This window comes from Neophocaena asiaeorientalis, unplaced genomic scaffold (assembly GCF_003031525.2).
Source record: "Neophocaena asiaeorientalis asiaeorientalis breed wild unplaced genomic scaffold, Neophocaena_asiaeorientalis_V1.1 scaffold124, whole genome shotgun sequence".
Classification (NCBI taxonomy): Eukaryota; Metazoa; Chordata; class Mammalia; order Artiodactyla; family Phocoenidae; genus Neophocaena; species Neophocaena asiaeorientalis.
In genome coordinates, this window is record NW_020174135.1 from 15864851 (window position 1) to 15884717 (window position 19867).

General features: G+C 42.0%; 1 protein-coding gene across 4 annotated transcripts in view; it reads right to left on the reverse strand.

The window, feature by feature from the left end:
• The window catches only part of NEDD4L (NEDD4 like E3 ubiquitin protein ligase), a 335334-nt gene that overhangs the window by 178926 nt on the left and 136541 nt on the right, over positions 1–19867 (reverse strand). The window lies entirely within an intron of this gene.

Genomic DNA, 19867 nt, shown 5'->3' on the forward strand with positions numbered 1-19867 from the left:
AAATCCACCATCTCTGGTGTGCAAGCCCATCTTCAGATGAACTCATTGGGTGCCCTACGGTATAGGTCAAGGGCAGAGTGAGGTCGGCAGAGCTCACCTGGATACTCTTCAGCACCGTGTCCTCCTTACGGGGTACAGCTCAGCCACCTGACCACCCTTTACTGAACTCCCGAGGCCAAGTTAAGACATGTCTTCTTTCCTTGGCTGGTGACCGGCACACCAGTTACACCTCTGGGCTCTTACTGGAAGCAAGTCAACTCCCACTCTACAACCCCAGCAGGTGCAGCTGCGACAGGAAGTGCTCCCACTTGTAGCAAAAAGCTAACTTTCCACATGAACCCAAACGTTCCTGGCATGTCAGCTGAGAAACGATAATCTAGACTTTCAAGTTCCCACAGGTGTTGGAAGGCTGGGATTCCCAGAGGTGCTGGGACGACAGAACAGGTCACCAGGGGAGCCAGTGACCTCTAGTGGCTGGAAGGATCACTGAAGGCTTGATGGAGAAAGTCCACACCTGGTTATCCAGAAACCCTGTCCCCAAACACACCCTCAGAGACGCAGGCTGACAGGTCCAACCATTTTCTGTAGAACTTTCTAAACAACGAGAGAAATACCCTGAGTTTTTAGTACTGAGCAGGTGAGGACACACAAGTGCAAAACAGTGTAATTTAAGAGCAGGAACTCTACCTTCCTTGACTAAAATTAGTATCTAAAATTATAAAATTAAGAGGTTTTACATTCACACACTGACTGGGAGGTTAAAAAAAAATAAGAACCACAATATAGTATACAAAAATATACCTAAACAAGCTGAATAACAATTTTCCTGATGCCTTAAAGATAAAAGGCATCTATACTTCCCATGAAATATCACCCAACTGCTACAGGCTGAATCGTCCACCCACAGATTCTTATATAGAAGTCCTAGCCCCAGTACCTCAGAATGTGACTATGTTTGGAGGCTCTAAAGAGATAACTGAGCTAAAATGAGGTCATGAGCATGGGTCCTGACCCAGTATGACTGGTGTCCTTATAACAGAAAACTTGGACAGATAGGTACAGCAGGAAGACAATGTGAAGGGACAGGGAAGAGACAAGGCGGTCGTCTGCAAGCCAAGGAGAGAGACCTCAGAGCAAACCAACCCTGCTGACACCTTGATCTCAGACTTTCAGCCTCTGGAACAGTGAGACAATAAATTTCTGTTGTTTAAAGCCACTCAGTCCGTGGCACTTTGTTATGGCAGCCCCAGCAAACTAATACCCTAATTAAATGATGATTGCATTCCAAGTGTTCATACAAAAAAATGAAGATAGAATTCAGATTTCTGAGTAACGACCGTTCTCCTTTTAGTGTGTGTACTCCCTCCGGGTCCACAGAGGCTCTGCCTTGAAAAGTGCATAGAAAAACCTATTCTGGACGAAGTGGGTAAAAAGCCTACACGCCCTTCAGACTCCACTTCTGCCTCCTCGATTTACAGTCAGGCTCACCGACGAAGTGGTCTCCATCCGCATCTTACTTACTCCCCAACGGACAATCAGCTTCTGCCCAATCTCCACTAACAACGCAACCAAACCTCGGCAACTACAATCCTGGCACTGAATTAGGAAAGGCTAACAATGAAGGAAATGCTAGAAGTCTCTTTAGTTCAAGTCCTTCTGTCTAGAGAAAGAAGTGAGGACCCAGCCAGAGCAGCACCACAGTCTCGGAATAAACGCTAAAGCAGATTCAACCCAGACGCGCAGTCCTAATCCAGCATTACTAGCCCTCATTCTGCTACACTATTCACTGAGGACAGCCTGAAATGATCAAATCTCCCCAGCCCCACAAAGAAAAACCACTGCTCCACGGAGCAGCTGTAGTAAAGAGGATGCAGACAAGGATGCAGACGCTGGATGACAAGATGGAGTATGACCAAGGTCACAGACTAAGGCTACAGGCTTTCTTAACCTGGGCTCCCCTGACATTTGGGGTAACTCTCCACTGCAGGAAGCTGTTCTGTGCATCGTAGGAGGTTTAACAGCATCCCTGGCCTCTACACACTAGATGGAAGCTCTCCCCGGTGTGACAGCCAAAAATACCTCTAGACATAGCTAAGTGTGTCCTGGGAGGCAAAGTCATCCCTAGTTGAGAAACACTGGTTTAAAAGGACAGAACCCTGTGCAGAGCGAAGGAGCTGGTGGCCTTGGAGAAAGAAGCAGGGGGGAGTAGCATCTGAGGTGATACGGAGGAATAAAAGGACAAGTGCTGCTGCAGACACACCAGGAAAAAGGAAGAGGGAAGGCAGGGTGTAGTATTTCCCCAACGAGGGTCTTTTTTGTGTTTTACTGTTTTGTTTTTTCCAAAGAAGCAGAAGACTGGGTCATAAGCTGAGGGTAAGGGGATTAGAGATTGAGTTGGTAATATCCAGGTCTGGGACCACCAGAGAGCAGAAAGGGTGCAGAGGTGGGGCTGAGGCAAGGATGCCTAAGGGAAGACAATACCATAAACAGAGTGGCCCCAGCAGGCACAAAACTGAAGGCTCCGACTGCAGTCAGAGGATCCAGAAAGAAGGTGTGGAGGCTGGCTAGATGAACGTAATTGGAGCTCCTCAAGGGTTATGGACACAGTGCCGCAGATGTGCTGTAGTTTCCAAGGTCACTGTGGTCAGCAGTGGAGCAGACCCAGCATCAGCTGAAGCTGAAAACAGGGAAACCAGCTAGAATCTGTTGCAATAGAAAGCCTAAAGATGGAGTATCACTGAAAAAGAAATTAAGAGCCTACTGACAATCTAGAGGGCTAAATAAACTCCTCCCCTTTGACTTAATTCCAATCCACGGAATCTTTGCCAAGGAAATAATCAGCGGTGTGAGTTGAGCGTCAAGAAGTTCACTACAGGGCTTCCCTGGTGGCACAGTGGTTGAGAGTCTGCCTGCCGATGCAGGGTACACGGGTTCGTGCCCTGGTCCGGGGAAGATCCCACATGCCACGGAGCGGCTGGGCCCGTGAGCCATGGCCGCTGAGCCTGCGCTCCGCAACGGGAGAGGCCACAACAGTGAGAGGCCCGCGTACCGCAAAAAAAAAAAAAAAAGAAGAATTTCACTACAAAAATAAAAACACTAAGCAACCTTAATGTCCAACCACAGAGAAAATAAATTACAGATATCTATATGCTGACGTCCTCAAGGAATATTTTAAGACATGGGAAAACATTCACAGTATAATGTTTAAAAATGTGAGCTATTAAACTATATATGACGTAGCCCAATTTAGAAACTGTTCTTATTTACATGAACACATTTTTAAAGCACCTGAGTCAGTCTCCACCAAAGCAGTAGAAGTCATTATGAGATTTCCAAGGTTAACAAAAAATCACCAGAAAATGGGATTGCGGTCTTGGAGAAGGTGGTGCAAGAGGAGGAGTGGTCAGAGAGGAAAGGAGGGGAACCAGCAGCCAAGAAAGACAAGGGTCAAGGGCTACATAAGGTTAAAGGGGAGTGTGCTGAGCAAATCAGGCTCTCTGGATTTGATGAACAGGTAGGTGCTGGTATCTTAAGACAGATACATGAGTTTCACAGTGCTGGCAGGATGCAGTTAGCGAAGGGAGTGGAAGGGACAGCAGTCTTTCTCAGAATTCCCCACAGTCCTTACTGACAAGGAGAGGCCACGGAAGGCACACCTGTGAATGACGAGGTGTGGGTCTACCAGAAGTCTGCCAAGAGGAAAGGCTGCTTCCATCCCTTGGCATTTCTTTTTTTTAATTTAAAATTTGAAATAATGTTAAAACTGCATGGCAATTCTTTAATTCTGTATTACTTACACAATTAAATGCATAACCTTCATATCGCTCCCAGCACTTCTGATATGTTACCCCCAAATTTTGCTCACTATCGCTTACTGCACTTAGAAGACTGGGATGGTTTGTAAGATGGGATTTTATGAACCACCGCAAAGGGTCACCTTGGATCAGTATGTTCCAATGGAAAGGAGAGGAAATACATAAAAGGTAATTAAATTTTAAGTTCACACAAGCAAAAAGAATTTTTAAAAAGTACAAAGACTGACTTCCTTCAAAACAAGATCTTATTAAGAATAGAAAACCTGAATTTCAGAGCAGCATTCCAAAAACTTCAGAGTTTCTACTTTGTTTGCTTTTGGTTTTAATCTTAGGAGGATTTGTCAATTACTGAGATCATCTAGAGATTTTTTTTTCCCCATAAAAGCCAGTATAAATTTACCCATACTCTGCAGCCTTTGAATATTACTCAGCCATAAAAAGAAACGGAGTTATTTGTACTGAGGTGGATGGACCTAGAGTCTGTCACACAGAGTGAAGTAAGTCAGAAAGAGAGAAACAAATACTGTATGCTAACACATATATATGGAATCTAAAAAAAAATTTAAAAAAGGTTCTGAAGAACCTAGGGGCAGGACAGGAATAAAGATGCAGACATAGAGAATGGACTTGACACGGGGAGGGGGAAGGGGAAGCTGGGACAAAGTGAGAGAGTGGCACTGACATATACACACTACCAAATGTAAAACAGATAGCTAGTGAGAAGCAGTCACATAGCACAGGGAGATCAGCTTGGTGCTCTGTGACCACCTAGAGGGGTGGGATAGGGAAAGTGGGAGGGAGACGCAAAAGGGAAGGGACACGGGGATTTATGTATACGTATAGTTGATTCACTTTGTTATACAGCAGAAACTAACACCACAATGTAAAGCAATTATACTCCAATAAAGATGTCAAAAAAATAAAAGCATGCTTCTAAAAATAATACAAGTTTTTATAAAATGTTCACTGTAAAATATTTGTTAAAAAGCTTCATTGTAAACAATACTATAGCATTATTCCAAATACATAAACTATTTCCATATGCACATATAAATACAGCCAAAGGACTAGAAGGAAATAAAACAAGATGGTAACCAACGACCTCTCTCGGGCTATTCAGATTACAGGTGGATATTGTTTTATACTTCATCTTTTCCAATGTCTAATTCTTTTATAATCAGGGGAAAAAAGAATTATTTAAAAATTGCTAAGAATATACTATCACTCATTTATAAAGAATGAGTAATCAAATGAAGACTCCAAATGCTGGGGAAGAAAAAAAAACACCAAGTTTCTGTTTTGTTCAAATCCAGCTACAGTTAGAAAAGAAACTAGGACACTTGGAGGGGGAGGAATAAATTGAACCAAACAAGGATGACATGACACAGGCAAAAATCTTTACATAACACAGGCAAGGTTTGGTGATTAAAACACAGTCTTGAATTTCCTCACAAGGTCTTAAATCCTCCTAACTTGGATTAGCCTTTTCTTCCAACGCCTTACAAAAAGAGGATGATGTGGGTTTACATGCTTCACAGGTTAATGCTGAGAAGCAAGCACACAATTAATTAACCATTAACACATGCAATCAAGTAGCTAGTGACTTTATCAAAACATCTGAAAAGAAAACTGTCTCATCAAGAAGGGGGAAAGGTCTCTTGAATCTTTAAACATCACTCAGTAAACATCGTATCCTGCATCTACTCTGCTCAAGGCGTTAGCCAGGACCCAGTGATTTGTATCCTCCAAGCGTTTATAACCTGACAGCTTACAGACACACATGCCCAATTCATGAAGCGCTTGTGGTTCCTAATGTTCATTATTTTAGGGCAGTTACTCAGGAACCTGAACACGTTTTCACATGGAAGAAATACCTCATCCTTTATGATACGGTCCAGGTCCTTTGCTGTAAAGACCATCTAAATGCAAATGACTCCCCCCAAAAACCTATGCAACCCTGATCTCTCTCTTGAGCTCCATTCTCATTTACCATCATCTCCTTCACATGTCCACTCGGAGGGCGAAGAGACCTAATGAGCTTGTGATTCAGCCTCCACATCTGTTCCCAGCTAACCCTTCACATCTCGGTGGCCACCATCCGGCCAGCTGATCAAGCCAAAGTTTCCTTGATTCTGTTCCTCTGTGTGTCCCTCACACACCAGTCCATTGGCAGGCCCTAAGGACGCAATGGCCAAAAAAAATCCCCAAACATCCCCTTCTCTCCATCCTGGGTGTTAGTTACCACCCAGGTGTTCAAGCCATCCTCTCTCACACAGGCTACTGCAACCGCCTCCAAACTGGCCTCAAGGGCCACTCTTACCTGCAACAGACAGTCACACCAAGCCACTCCCCTGTCTGTCTGGCAGCTCTCTTTGCTGGCTTTCCACAACCTTAGGCATAAAATGCAAATTCCTCACAGTGGCCCACAAAGCCCTCAAGAGCCACGGCTCCCGCCTGCTCCGTTCCTCTCCAAAGCCCCACCGGCCATAATGCTCTTCCTCAATCTCTGAAAAAACTCACTTCCACGTGAGGCCTTGCATCACGTTGGCTGTGCCTCTTTCTGAAGGCTCTTCCCCTACGTGTTCAGGCTGGTTCTCATCTTCTGATTAAAGTGAAGTGACAGTCTTTATGCTGAAAGAAGCATCAACTGGTACCACGCTTTGGGAAAGCAAACTGGTAATACATATCGAAGTACTTAAATCCTAACATTCTTAGATTCAGTAATTCCATTTCCAGGGAGGTATAGAACTTAATCCAACTTAAGAATTTTTGCACAGATATTCACTGCACCTTTCTTCTCTTATATGAGAAATGAGAAATTTAAACAGGATACTGTTTAAATTTAATTTAAATTAAATTTAAATCTCTCAGTGCAGTAAACAAGATACTGCACTGAGAGAAACTGGAATGCTGTATACCATATATGGGGATGTTAAGTGTCCAAAACAAAGGCTATAATGTCTACCTACATTATGATGCTAACTGTGTAAAAATACACATTCCCTACTAAAAGACAACTAAAAGGAAAATGCCAAAATATTAAGAGTGGTGTTCTTTCTGTTGCTGGAAACTTTTTCCTTCTGATTTCTTTTTTCAGATTGAGAAAAATGTGTATGCGTAACTTTCACAATTATAGGGAGAAGACCCCTTGTTTTTAACAAAGAAATAGTGCTATATAAACAGTTGTTAGCTTTCCAAGAAACCACAGAAAAGGCATATTTAAAAGCACAATGTTAAAATGGAAAGCTTCTATATAAGGTATACAATATTTCAAAAACATGTGTAACGTATCACAGATATGGAGTTAAACCCCCTATTCTTCAAAGACTTCTTACAAATCAATGAAAAATTAACAACCTTAAGGAAAAATGAACTAGGACTGCAAATTAGCACTGAATAAAAGAGGAAATACAAACATATGAAGAGATACTCAACCTCACTGATTAAAGACATAAAATATTTCTACCTTCCATATTGGCAAAGATTAAATGATTGATAAAATGGAGTAACACTGAGGATGGGAAAAACTGCTACTCTCATCAACTAATGGAGCCAGGGAAACTAGTATAATACTTCGGAGGGCAATTCCTCAATATCGTTGAACATCATACTGTATATGTTCATGTCCTTTCGTCCAGAAATTCAACTGTAGGGATTTATTTACAGAAACACGCACACATAGATACATCAATAGACACCACAGAGCTTTTAAAACATGGTGTTGGATGGCATCATGGATATATTAACTGGGAAGAAAAAAACATACTGAAATCTGGTATCTCTATCATGATCCCATTTTTTGAAAATAGCAGCAGCTAACTTTGACAGAATTGTTCCTACAGGACAGGAACTGCTTTAAGCCCTTTAAGAGCATCACTTATTTTTTTTTTAATTTAATAGTGTTTATTTATTTTTACTTGTTGACAGTTTGCTTTATTTATTTACTTATGGCTGTGTTGGGTCTTCGTTTCCGTGCGAGGGCTTCCTCTACTTGCGGCAAGTGGAGGCCACTCTTCATCGCGGTGCGTGGGCCTCTCACTATCGCGGCCTCTTGTTGCGGAGCACAGGCTCCAGACGCGCAGGCTCAGTAATTGTGGCTCACGGGCCCAGCTGCTCCGCGGCATGTGGGATCTTCCCAGACCAGGGCTCGAACCCGTGTCCCCTGCATTGGCAGGCAGATTCTCAACCACTGCGCCACCAGGGAAGCCCGAGCATCACTTATTTTAATCGTAACAATAACCTTTGGAGATAGGTACTGGTATTATCCCTGCTCTACAGAGGAGAAAACTAAGGCTTAGAGAGATTAAATAGAAGTTAGTATTCAGATGGCCCTCTGACCACACATTCCTACCTCCCCCTCTTCCATCCAGACTAAATACCACATCCACAAACGTTCTGGGGAAGGAGGAAAGACTGCCATCACTATTTTTTTTTTTTTTTCCGCACCACGTGGCTTGCAGGATATCTTAGTTCCCCGACCAGGTATGGAACCCAGGCCCCCTGCAGTGGAAGCGCAGAGTCCTGATCACTGGACCACCAGGGAATTCCCCCAGAAAGACTATCATCAGTTGAACATAAATGGGATGGGTTGAATGCACAGAAAAACAAAACCAGAGCCATCGAGTGCGCAGGAGAGAGCCAAACTGGTGGAAATATTTCTGGGTGCCAGAAATTCAGTAGTCAATTCATACAAGGGACTGGAGAGACCCTGGGCAACAATCAGGGTGATTAATCAGGAAACTCCACTTCCTCTAAGCTTCTATGGTCACTGCCTTCTTATGCAGGTGAAAACAGGACAGTGGTCCTAAGTCTGGAAAGTGCAGGTAGCTAAAGAGGGCCAGGAAGCAGCCATACTTAAGAGGCCACCTGCTGCCCGTCCACCAAGTCCTACCCAGGGCCTCAACCTGACACACACCAGTGCCAGGCTCCTCAGATGCAAACGGGGCCAACAGGACTCACAAATGCCAAGACCAACAGACAACCCAGAATCGTCAAACACGTGAAGAAAACCAGGCCATGAAACACCAGGGGCACGAGCTTGCATAGGGAGCACGCAAACAGAGTCGGAAAAAGAAGAATTTTAAAGATGCATAATTAATATCCTCACAAAATCCAACAGGGCACCAGGGCATGAAAACCAACACAGGCTGGTATGAGAAAGAAAAAGAATTAGAGGTCTAAGAGAAGGAACCAGGATTTTTAACTTCAGACCGCAGTACGGTTCAGCTTGCTCCACAAGGAAAAATATGAAATGTGGTTAACACTTAACCGCAGGTGGGATTTTTCCCCCCGCTTCCTCCCAACCCACCGTCATCCACACCAGCCTCCACTCAGCCCCTCTTGACTTGGAGAAGGAGTGCTTTCAACGGCTTCCCATTCAATAGCCGCATAATATGACATTGTACAAATATTCCATAAAGCTAGCCATTTTTCAAGCAACGGGCACTTGTGTTTTCAAATCTTGCCACTATGATGGTACAATAAACAGCCTTTTACATATGCCTTTGTGTACAGACACTTTTTTTTTAATATTTTATTTATTTGGTTGTGCTGGGTGTTAGTTGCGGCTGGTGGGCTCCTTAGTTGAAGCATGTAAACTCTTAGTTGCAGCATGCATGTGGGATCTAGTTCCCTGACCAGGGATAGAACCCGGGCCCCCTGCACTGGAAGCTCGGAGTCTCAACCACTGTGCCACCAGGGAAGTCCCTAGACACTTCCATTTTTAGAAGACAGGTATCCAGCAGAAAGGCTGCTAAATTAATGTTTGATTTTAATATGCATTTTACCACTTGACTTTCCAAATAAAGCATGATCATTCACATTTCTGTCACTATTATGAGAATACCACTTCTACTATCCTTGCTAGCAAGAAGTGTTTCTTCTCTTTTTTTTTTTAACCAGTCTGATGAGTTTAGAGTAACTTCTCACTGTTGTTTTAATCTGCAAATCCCTAGCAAATATGGATTGCTTTTCACGGGCTTCCTGGCTGTCTGCATTTGCTCTCTGGGAATCGCCATGTTTATACTGTTTGTCCATTTTCCCCGAGTCGTGTTTGTCTTGCCATTTCTCAAGAGTTACAGACAGTAACCCCTTGCCTGTCATACATGTTATACATTCCCCTCCCCAACTGTCTAGCTTGCAGGTACTGTCTTGCTTAAGAAGTTCTTCCTCATTCCAAGATCATACAAGTCGTCTCTTATATTTCCTTGTAAATTTGAATTGCTTGTTTACATTTAAGGTTTTGAAGATTCCGTAACTTATGTCTGATTATACTATAAGATAGAGGCCCATCTCCCCCCACTCCATAAAGAGATGACTGTGCCAACACCACTGAATAACTCGTGCATTCTTTCCTCAACAGTATTGAACTGTCTATCTTATTATAGATTAACTTCTCTTGCTTACAGATACACAGTCCTGGATCCTCTGCTCTGTCCCACTGGACCATTTATGTAATCCTGTATCAATAACACACTGATCTGATCACAGACTCTCTTATTAGCATATTGTGGTCACTTGTCAACTAAGTTTGCCCCCCCTTCAATGGTTTTATTTTCCATATTTGAATGTGCTCTTCACAGGTATTATGCATTTATTTTTCTACATACACTTTAGGATTATTTCATTTAGTTAAAAAAAAAAGAAAACAAACAGGAAAAACTTACTGCTTTGGAAACTCTAAAGGGAATGGCAATAAATGTATTAATTTGGGGATAACTGATGTATATATGGTATATATTTTTATTTCAAATCCTTCACTGAAAAGGATATAGGCACCATTCTTGGTCAACTTCTTCCTAGGTTATTTGCTGCTATTGAGAAAAGAGAGGTTTAACTTCCATTTCCAGGTGCTTGTTTTCAAAACAGAGAAACGATCAATTTTAGAGACTTGTTTTTATCCAGCTACCATGACAATTTTTCCAATTGACTTTAGATTTTTTTCCCACCATAGGCTCTTGCATTTTCTAGACATGCAAACATTTCACTGTCTTACAACATTTACTAGAACCTCTAAGACAATGTCAAATAATTGTAAAAGCAGACATCCTTTTATAATTCCTAATTTTAATTGAAACAGTGCTTTTTGCCTTTTAGAAAATATTTATTGTTGGTTGGTTTTGGGGGGGGTAATAAATAGCCTTCAAGTAATTTATTTTTATTCCTATTGGTTTTATTTATTTGTTTGTTTATTTTTGGCTGCGTTGGGTCTTCGTTGCTATGCACGGGCTTAGTTGCTCCGCAGCATTTTGGATTTTCCCGGACCAGGGCTCGAACCCATGTCCCCTGCATTGGCAGGCGGATTCTTAACCACTGTGCCACCAGGGAAGCCCTTCCTATTGGTTTTTTAGGTTATAATATATTAGGAATGGCTGCTTAAATTATCAAATGGCTCTTCAGCCTCTACTGACCTGGTCATAAACTCTCTCCTTTAAAATGCTGGGGTACAGAAGTGGATGATGGTGATAAGCGTCCTTAACACTTAATCACACTAGCATTATTGGAATAAACTATTGAGTCTATTTGTTAATAAGTTACTTTGAATTTTTGCATTTGCTTTCATAAATATTGGTCTGTAACATTTTCTATTTTTTAAAGGTCAAATAAAACTCAGCTCGAAACCCATGGAATCCTAGTGCCTTTTTCAATAGTAATTTTAACCACGTTTCCTACCTCTTCTTTATTAATTGGTCTTTTCACATTTTCCATGCTTCTTGAATCAATTCTGGTAATTTGTATTTTACTGAGAAGTCAACTCGACGTTTTCAAATGTGTTTCCAGAGGGCTACATGTAGCATTTTCCTGCACAGTTAATTAATCCCTCCTGTGTCTCCCTTCTCATGTCTGTTAGCTATTTTTGCCTTCCCTTTACCTCAGTTAGGATGATGGGAGTTTAGTGTATTGGTCCTTTCAAATAAGCAGCTACTGGATTTACTTATCCTTTAAAATCTTCTCTTCTCTTTTATTAATTCTAACTTTTATCTTTGTCACCTCTTAATTCTCCCTTCCTAGTTCTTCATTTTTGTTTTTTTAGTTGGGATTTTTTTCCCCCCAAATTTCCTATGATGCATATTCTTTTATTTTTCATCTTCTTTAATAATGAAGGTAGCTTTCCCTTTCTAGGTGATATGTTCCTACAATATTTAGACCATTCATGAAGAACAAGAAATAAAAATAGCTAAGATGAAAATTTTAGGAGCCACAATACAAGCAGGCAATGGAATTAATCCACTCGCTGACATCTGACGAGCAGAGGGTTAATAAACCAGTGAAGGAGGAGGAAGCGTCATCACCATTTCCTTAACAGAGGCAAAGCTTAAACAAAATTCTATCATCTCCCTTACTGGCAGGTTTTCACCCTGCATTTCACATTTTGGGGAAAGTGATTTGATTCATATACAGGTTTTTTAAAAAAAAATTACGACCAGAATAAACGTTTCAGTCAGTATACATTTAGCCTAATACTAAAACTTCTATCTGTAGTCAGAACAATGTTCCAAATCTAGGGCACCACAAGATCCTGAAGCAACAAAGATCTGTCATGATAGTGAACTTAAGTAATGCAAGAATGCGGCCTAACACATTTGAGCTGCATCTTCAGGACAGGTTGATACAAAACTCTCAGGTGATCAGAACTAATTATTCAGAACCCACTCTGTGCCCAGGTTCAGCAATGTAAGAAGCAAACTGTCTGCGTGACTGCTTCAGACAGCAACTCTTAAAAATCAATGCCGAAGGGACAGAAAAAGTGTCTGCTTATCCCAGGGTGAGCGGCTCTGACCTAATTAGAAAACTGTCTGAGGCCAGAAGCAAAGCAGCTACCATTTCCTTAATCGTCACTACAGGGAACTTTAGAAGACTTACAAGGTCCCAACATGGCTGGGGGAACTTGAAGATGACACTCAAATAAAACCACATTCATTTATGCTCTACTAATTCAAAATTATTTTTATGTTCTGGAAAGAGTCTGGACTCATGTTTCCATTTTTAGACCCTAGGACAACAGGCAGAGAAGAAGGCTCAACCTACTTATGGGAACAAATTTTAGAAGCTCTGACTCGTGTCAACGACCAATGTGCTAATAATTTATCTGTTGGTTAAAGCAAATACTTCTATTTGGGTTGCTACCCCTAAGTCCTGGTAAGGACCAAAACCCAAAAGAAATTTTTAACATGTTCTCTGTTTAATTTTTTTCTTTGTTCCTAGATGTTTTCCCCAGTGAATCCCAGTAAATAAAACGCTACTATTAAAACCCCATTATAACAGGAACTCTTTGATAATAGGAACCATTTAATGTTCCCCAGGGTCTCTGAAACCAGTGAGGAAATAATACATCCCTTCCCTATGCACTGCTTTCGGGGAACGGACCACAATTTCACCTCATACAACAACCTGTCTAAGCGATCTGCATATCCTGATCAACAGCCAGATGTCGAGACACCAGTGCCTGTATGAGTACAGAGGCAAAGGCAAGGGTGTGCCTGGGTCCCTGAGAATATTACAGGGGGGTTGGCATGGGAACCCCTGCTACTAAGTCTCAGATGTGTTAAAAAGGTGCAGTAGGGACTTCCCTGGTGGCGCAGTGGTTAAGAATCCCCCTGCCAATGCAGGGCACACGGGTTCGATCCCTGGTCTGGGAAGATCCCACTTGTCGCAGAGCAACTAAGCCCGTGCACCACAACTACTGAGCCTGCGCTCTAGAGCCCGCGAGCCGCACCTGCTGAGCCCACGTGCCACAACTACTGAAGCCCGTGTGCCTAGAGCCTGTGCTCCACAACAAGAGAAGCCACCACAATGAGAAGCTCACTCGCCACAACTAGAGAAAGCCCATGCACAGCAATGAAGACCCGACACAGCCATAAACAAACAAACAAATAAATAAAAAGTGCAGGAGGGCTTCCCTGGTGGCACAGTGGTTGAGAGTCCGCCTGCCGATGCAGGGGACACGGGTTCGTGCCCTGGTCCGGGAGGATCCCACATGCCGCGGAGCGGCTGGGCCCGTGAGCCATGGCTTCTGAGCCTGCGCGTCCGGAGCCTGTGCTCCACAACGGGAGAGGCCACAACAGTGAGAGGCCCGCGTACCGCAAAAAAAAAAAAAAAAAAAAGTGCAGGAGGTCTTGGGGGCCCTAAACTATCAAGTCTACATACCTGTCCTGTGTGCACATAACCCTGCCTGCCTTAACCCATCCTTCAGGAGGGGATACTACTCCAGAGCTATCAGTCATAGGTTCATATTTAAGGCCCAGTACTGGCTATAAACAAGCAATTGTCTTCAGTTCTCCAGAAAAAAATCTTTAAAATGAGGTCTTTGGTTGGCCGGCTCTTTTCTGCACGGCATTCTGGTTTCCATGGGTCAAAAGGAAATGGAGTAATCTGTGTTTGCCAAGTTCAATGGCAACCAGCTCCTTGTCATGGTCAAGGAATAATCTGACTGAGCGTGTTGGAATTTCCAGATATTCTCGTATTATCTTTTGAAGTACTTAAAATTCACTTTCTGGCGGAAATACTCCTGTTTCTATTCTTAGCAAACAATTACATGCTAAGGCTTAAAAAGAAGAGAGGAGACAGCAGAACTAGAGTGTATTTTCATAGGGCAGAGGGCAAGAGGGAAGCAAGGCACTTGGAGGGGCTTTTTCTTGGGCAGGGAGGGGTGGGAGGACTGTATTTGAGGGTCGCCCCATCCTCCCATCCCATCAATGGGGACGGCGGTGATGATGTGCGAGGTGCCCAGGTGGGAACGTGATTGCTTCCTGCAGGCCTGTTAGTGCTGCTCTGCGTGCCTAATGAGGCCAAGGAGAGATGGACCCCCCCACCCCCAGGCCTCCCCACAAACATATACACCCGTAATGCCTCCAGACTAGCCAGCAGTTCTGCTGTCACCTCAGTGGTATAGCCTGTCCCCTTGCCTCTGCTCTCACTGTCCTCTCTCCACTTTTTGGTATTATTTCTCCCACAAATCTTAAACCGTAGCACCAGCTCTCTACTCTCGAATTACTCCGTCAGGCAGAGATAGATTCATCCCCTCCTCTAAGGACTGAGGTCTGAAGACAGGAGGGTCTGTCCAAGTGGAAAACTTGGTGTAACCTTTAAACTGATTTCACCAAACTCAACTAACCACGCTTATGCTCCAAGTTTCAAGGAATCCCATACTCAGTGCATAGGGGAGCATCACTGATTCCTGTGAGAATCGCCCTATTTCAATTATGAGTAATGAAGAGAATTCCTCATAATTCTTCATACAGAAGAAGTTGATATAGGAACTGGGGCTCACCAGGTGAGCTGGGCTCAGACACACGGGAGCGGGAGGACCTGGGGCGTAGCCTGAAGAATGGCACAGAGGAAAAGAAACTCAGGACGTACACAGGGAACGCAGGCTGTTCAACCTGCCAAGGACAGAGTGGAAAAGAGGTGAGAGGGGAATTGGGCTGGACCAGAACTACATTCTACCTGAACACCAGGAAAAGGATATGGGACCTTTTTTTGCAATAATTTTCTTTCTTTTCTTAATTACTGGTGGTTTCCATTATTTTCTTCTAAGTCTTCAACTAATGACTAATGCAAAGCCCTGAAATTTCAACATTTTACTTCCCACGTTGTTTTCTATTCTTATTCGACACCAATTAACTTAATCATCTCGTTTCCTTCTCCCAGCTGACAAATGCCACAGTGCCTGTAGCAGCTGCTCCTTTCCTTCTCTCCCCGTTCCTCTCTTACACACACCCCTCCTTCTAGGCAAAATAACCCAAAGCTACTTATGACGATAAAACAAACTTTCAAATATTTTTCCCCAAAACACTTCTCCTACATATGACTTCCATCATTTTGAGAAAGGCCAAATATCTTTGCCAGATGACTGTATTTATCTTTCTTTAATCTCTGTTATTCCTCTGGCCATTTGTGAACATAACAGATTACCAGAAGGGTTAGTTAGCTCAGTGTTTTAAGTACTAGCTAGATGCTGGTGGCCATAAAACCACCTTAGTTCACCAGCAATTAAAGAGGACTAATGATCTAACTAGCAGAAAGCACAAATGGGTCGTAGTGAATGAGGATACCTACCATTGAGTCTACATTACTCACTATACTGGATCTTAGATCATCTTAGAATATCTTGAGATTACTCATAAGATAATACGTATTCAAATAGTTTAACTCTCAACCCAAACATATCGAAGAGCTCACAGGCTATTGGATATTTGCATCTGATACACACTCTACTTGATATAATGTTGAGTTCCTCTCTTTCCTAGTTTTTATCTTTTAATCTATTTTTTCTTTTCTTTCTTCATTGTACTCTGTCAGAGTTTACAGTTGGAGAGTTTCATTTCATCTCACAAACTATTTGAATTTGATCTCCTTTCCAGTGTTTTAGTACCTTCTTCAAATTTTACATAACTGACTCTCACAAAGATGTACAATACTCACGAAATCTTTTATGTGATGAATGTTTAATGCTATCAACATTATGGAAATTCTTAACCTAATTTTCAAAACACTAGCTAAAGCTCAGAAACATGCAATTCTCATACATCACAACCTGTCAGTCAACATAATGTCAAATATTGTAACAAGAGTAACTTTCATCTATTTAGATGCCTATTCATTTACTTGGCTGGAGTGATCCCAAGATACCTTGCCCAGTGAAGATTTTAAGGTTTCTATTAGTCTAAGTATCTAGAAGTCAAAGGACTTAATCCTCTTTGTATTCCAGATAATCACCTGTCACACCAAAAGCAAAAAAACGCTTGTGAAAAAAATGAATCATCCTGAACTATTTCATAAATGTACTAGTACCTAAAAAGTGGAGTGCAGATGTTAATAAGGTCACCTAGGCCTTTGAATTCAAAAAAGGTGAAATTTTTTTAAAAATTAAAAGTCATTCTTTGACACTGGTTATCATCTGTGACTAGAAGCAACGACTTTTTTTTCACAGCAGCTGACTTGAACTGGATTCACCTAAACCAGGATCCAATTTACTAGTACAAATTTTAAAATACTGAAAAATTTTCTTGAATTATGCCCTTATAAACTGCAGTACATGGTTGTTATTTTTCAAATGCTACAAGATTTTAGGGTCTGATTCACTATCTCCTCAGACAGTCTGGCAAGACTTAATTTATCTGAGAGATCAACTACTAAATGGAGAATTTCATTTGATTATATAAAAAGTAAAAAGAATTTGAAAAATGTTTTTACCAGTCATAGTTATTTTAACATTTACTAATTTGAGTGCAGCTGACATAGTTTAGAAAAAAAGATCATCTGTTTCTTAGTATAAAAAGCTGCCTTTAAAAAAAAATTACTTATTCTTGTACATTTACCAACACTGCGTATTATTATACTAAAATCTTTCCTCCGGTGTACTAAACCTCAGCACTGAATCTAGATAAATTATTACTTCCACTTTCCAAAAACTGACCTTCCAAAACTCAAACGTAAGAGAGACTGGAAATAGTGAATCCCACAGTAGGAGGATCTTGTTTTTATTCAGACAATGATTTCACCACTTGTAGTCACTGTAGCTGCCAACTCAGTTTGTGGATGATTTAAGGAGTAATTTCCAATTAAGTGTATCAAGTATGCATTGAGGCCAAGTATCAGTTATAGTTATAGGTATGGATATAGATACACACACCCCACAGCAGTAGTAAAGTGAAGAAATGGAACTAATAATGGTGACAATAACAGTACAAATAATGGAACTCTTACACAACAGCAAGCATTTTAAAGCCCTTAACAGCAGTGGTGAGCAGATGTACACGAAACTCAATAAATACACAAACTAGCATGAACAGAGTCCTGAAACAAAAGAGCAGTTTCCTGACATGAGGAGCTGAGAGAACAGAGGTAAATCCAGAACAAAGGTTGCATGTGAAGGGGAAATGGAAGCTGAAGAACCAGAAAAGACCCCGCCCCTGAAGAGATCAATGCTGAACCCCTTATAGGGGGCGGGCGGGGGGCGGGGGTCAGTGTAGGGCAGGGACAGGCAGACGGGAGGGGTGCATCAGGAGGAGGGGGTGAGTCTACTTGTTGGAAATGACCTGTACCATCCCTGTTGATAAACCACAGCTGTGTCTGAAGGCAGCTACCACATCAGCATTCTCAAACTTGACTGTTAGTCATCTGGGAATCCCATTAAAAGTAGACTCTGATTCAGTACATCTGGGGCAAGGCCCGAGATTCTGCATCTCTAGCAAGCTCCCCAGTGATGCTGCCGGTCCGTGGACCAAGCTTTGAGTAACACTGCCTTCAAGGACAGCCTGGCCAATGGAGGGCAGAGAGGAGGAGAGGGGGGCACAGGAGAACTGGGCTCAAAGCTCTCCCCTTGCTTTCTGGGTCTCTGGTTCTTCATCTGTTAACACAAGGAAGATGGGCCCGTCCCCAAGGTCTCTTTCTAGCTTCAAAAACTTGGAGCAGGAAGGGAGGTTTATAGCCTGAAGAGCTTCACCTGTTAAATCTGGTATCAAAGGGGAGGCCAGAGCTGGAGGGAATGGAGGGCTATTGAGGAGCTATCCTTCTACAAGACAAGAGAAGGAATTGATGTACTTGCCTCTTTCGTCTTATCCCCTTGTCCCTACTGGAATGTGTAGACAAAAATACAAAATGACGTGCACACAAGGCTATTTATTGCAAAACAATGGACAAGTCTAGGAACAACCCGAATGTCCATCAGTAGGGGACTGACTGAATAAGCTCTGGTATATCCATATGAGGGCGTTACTAACACAGCTGGGAAAAACACAGGAAGTTCTCTATATACTGAGTGAGCTCTAGGATACAGTTCTAAGTTAAAAAATAAATAATTCGGGTTCAGAACAGTATATATATTCTGCTACTTTCTGAGTAATAAGGAATACAAAATATACTCATACATTTGCTTACATTTGCAAAAAGGACAATGGAGGGACAACCCCAAATCTAACAAAAAATGGTTACCTGTAGGGGGATAGGGATGGAAGGCTGACTTAATACAACTAATATTATAGTTATGACTCAGTCAATTAGAAAAGAAAATTAAACTTAGAAAAAAACAAAGCGGAACATATAAAACCAACAATGTATCAAGTTGGTGGTGCAATCATACAGAGAAATATTATTTTACTTGCCTTTGAAACATGTTTTTAATCTTACATCCCTAATGGGATATAATGCTAAGGTTAAAAGAATTGCAAAGAAATATTAAACTGCATTCCATAGCAATAAAAATGGCAAAGTGCTAATAACTGTTGAAGTTGGGTGATGGGATTTCATTATGCTGTTTGCCATCATGTAATTTTCTCCATTATTGTATATGTTTGAATAATCTTTTAAAAATCAACCTTCTAAGTAACCTTCTTTATCCAACATTATTAACACATGCACACCAAACAAGAACGAGAGAGAGCACGGGCTGGCACCAAAGCCAACCTTTGTCCACCGAAGTGAATGCCAACGTTCTTAATATGACCTCTACCTACAAGTGCAGAGGGAGGCTGCCTCTTACTGTTGTATAAAGTAACAAATCCAGCATCTGTACAGATCTTACTTCATGCAAATGTATCTTGTCTCATTCTGTTTTCACAACAAAACTGCAGGATGACAATTATGCCCACTTATAGCTGAGCAATCGCCTCAAACCGATTCAAAGTCAAGTCCGTCTATCTCCACATCCAGTGCTTTCTGGACTGTCCCCAGCACCCACACAACAGAGCAGTGGGGTGGTGGCTACCACCAGCGCCTGAGGACGCTGCCACCAATTTCAGGCAGAACTTTAAAAATTCATTCTAATTTTTATTTACTCCACAATATACCCATGTTGGTTTTAACACGAAAATAACATTTTTAGTGACTTATCAACTACAATAGACCCACATATATATTTAATGGCTTGATGAACCCATGATTCCTTATTCCAGTTTTAGAGGCATTGAGTTCCACGAGGCTGCAATGAGACAGGGACATCTGTCACCCAGATGCCTTTGGAGGCCCAGCAAAAAAAAAGAGGACACGTCCCACTGTCCAACTAAAGCACATTGCTGGTAGCATTCCCAGCCAATAGTAATTCAATTGGCACC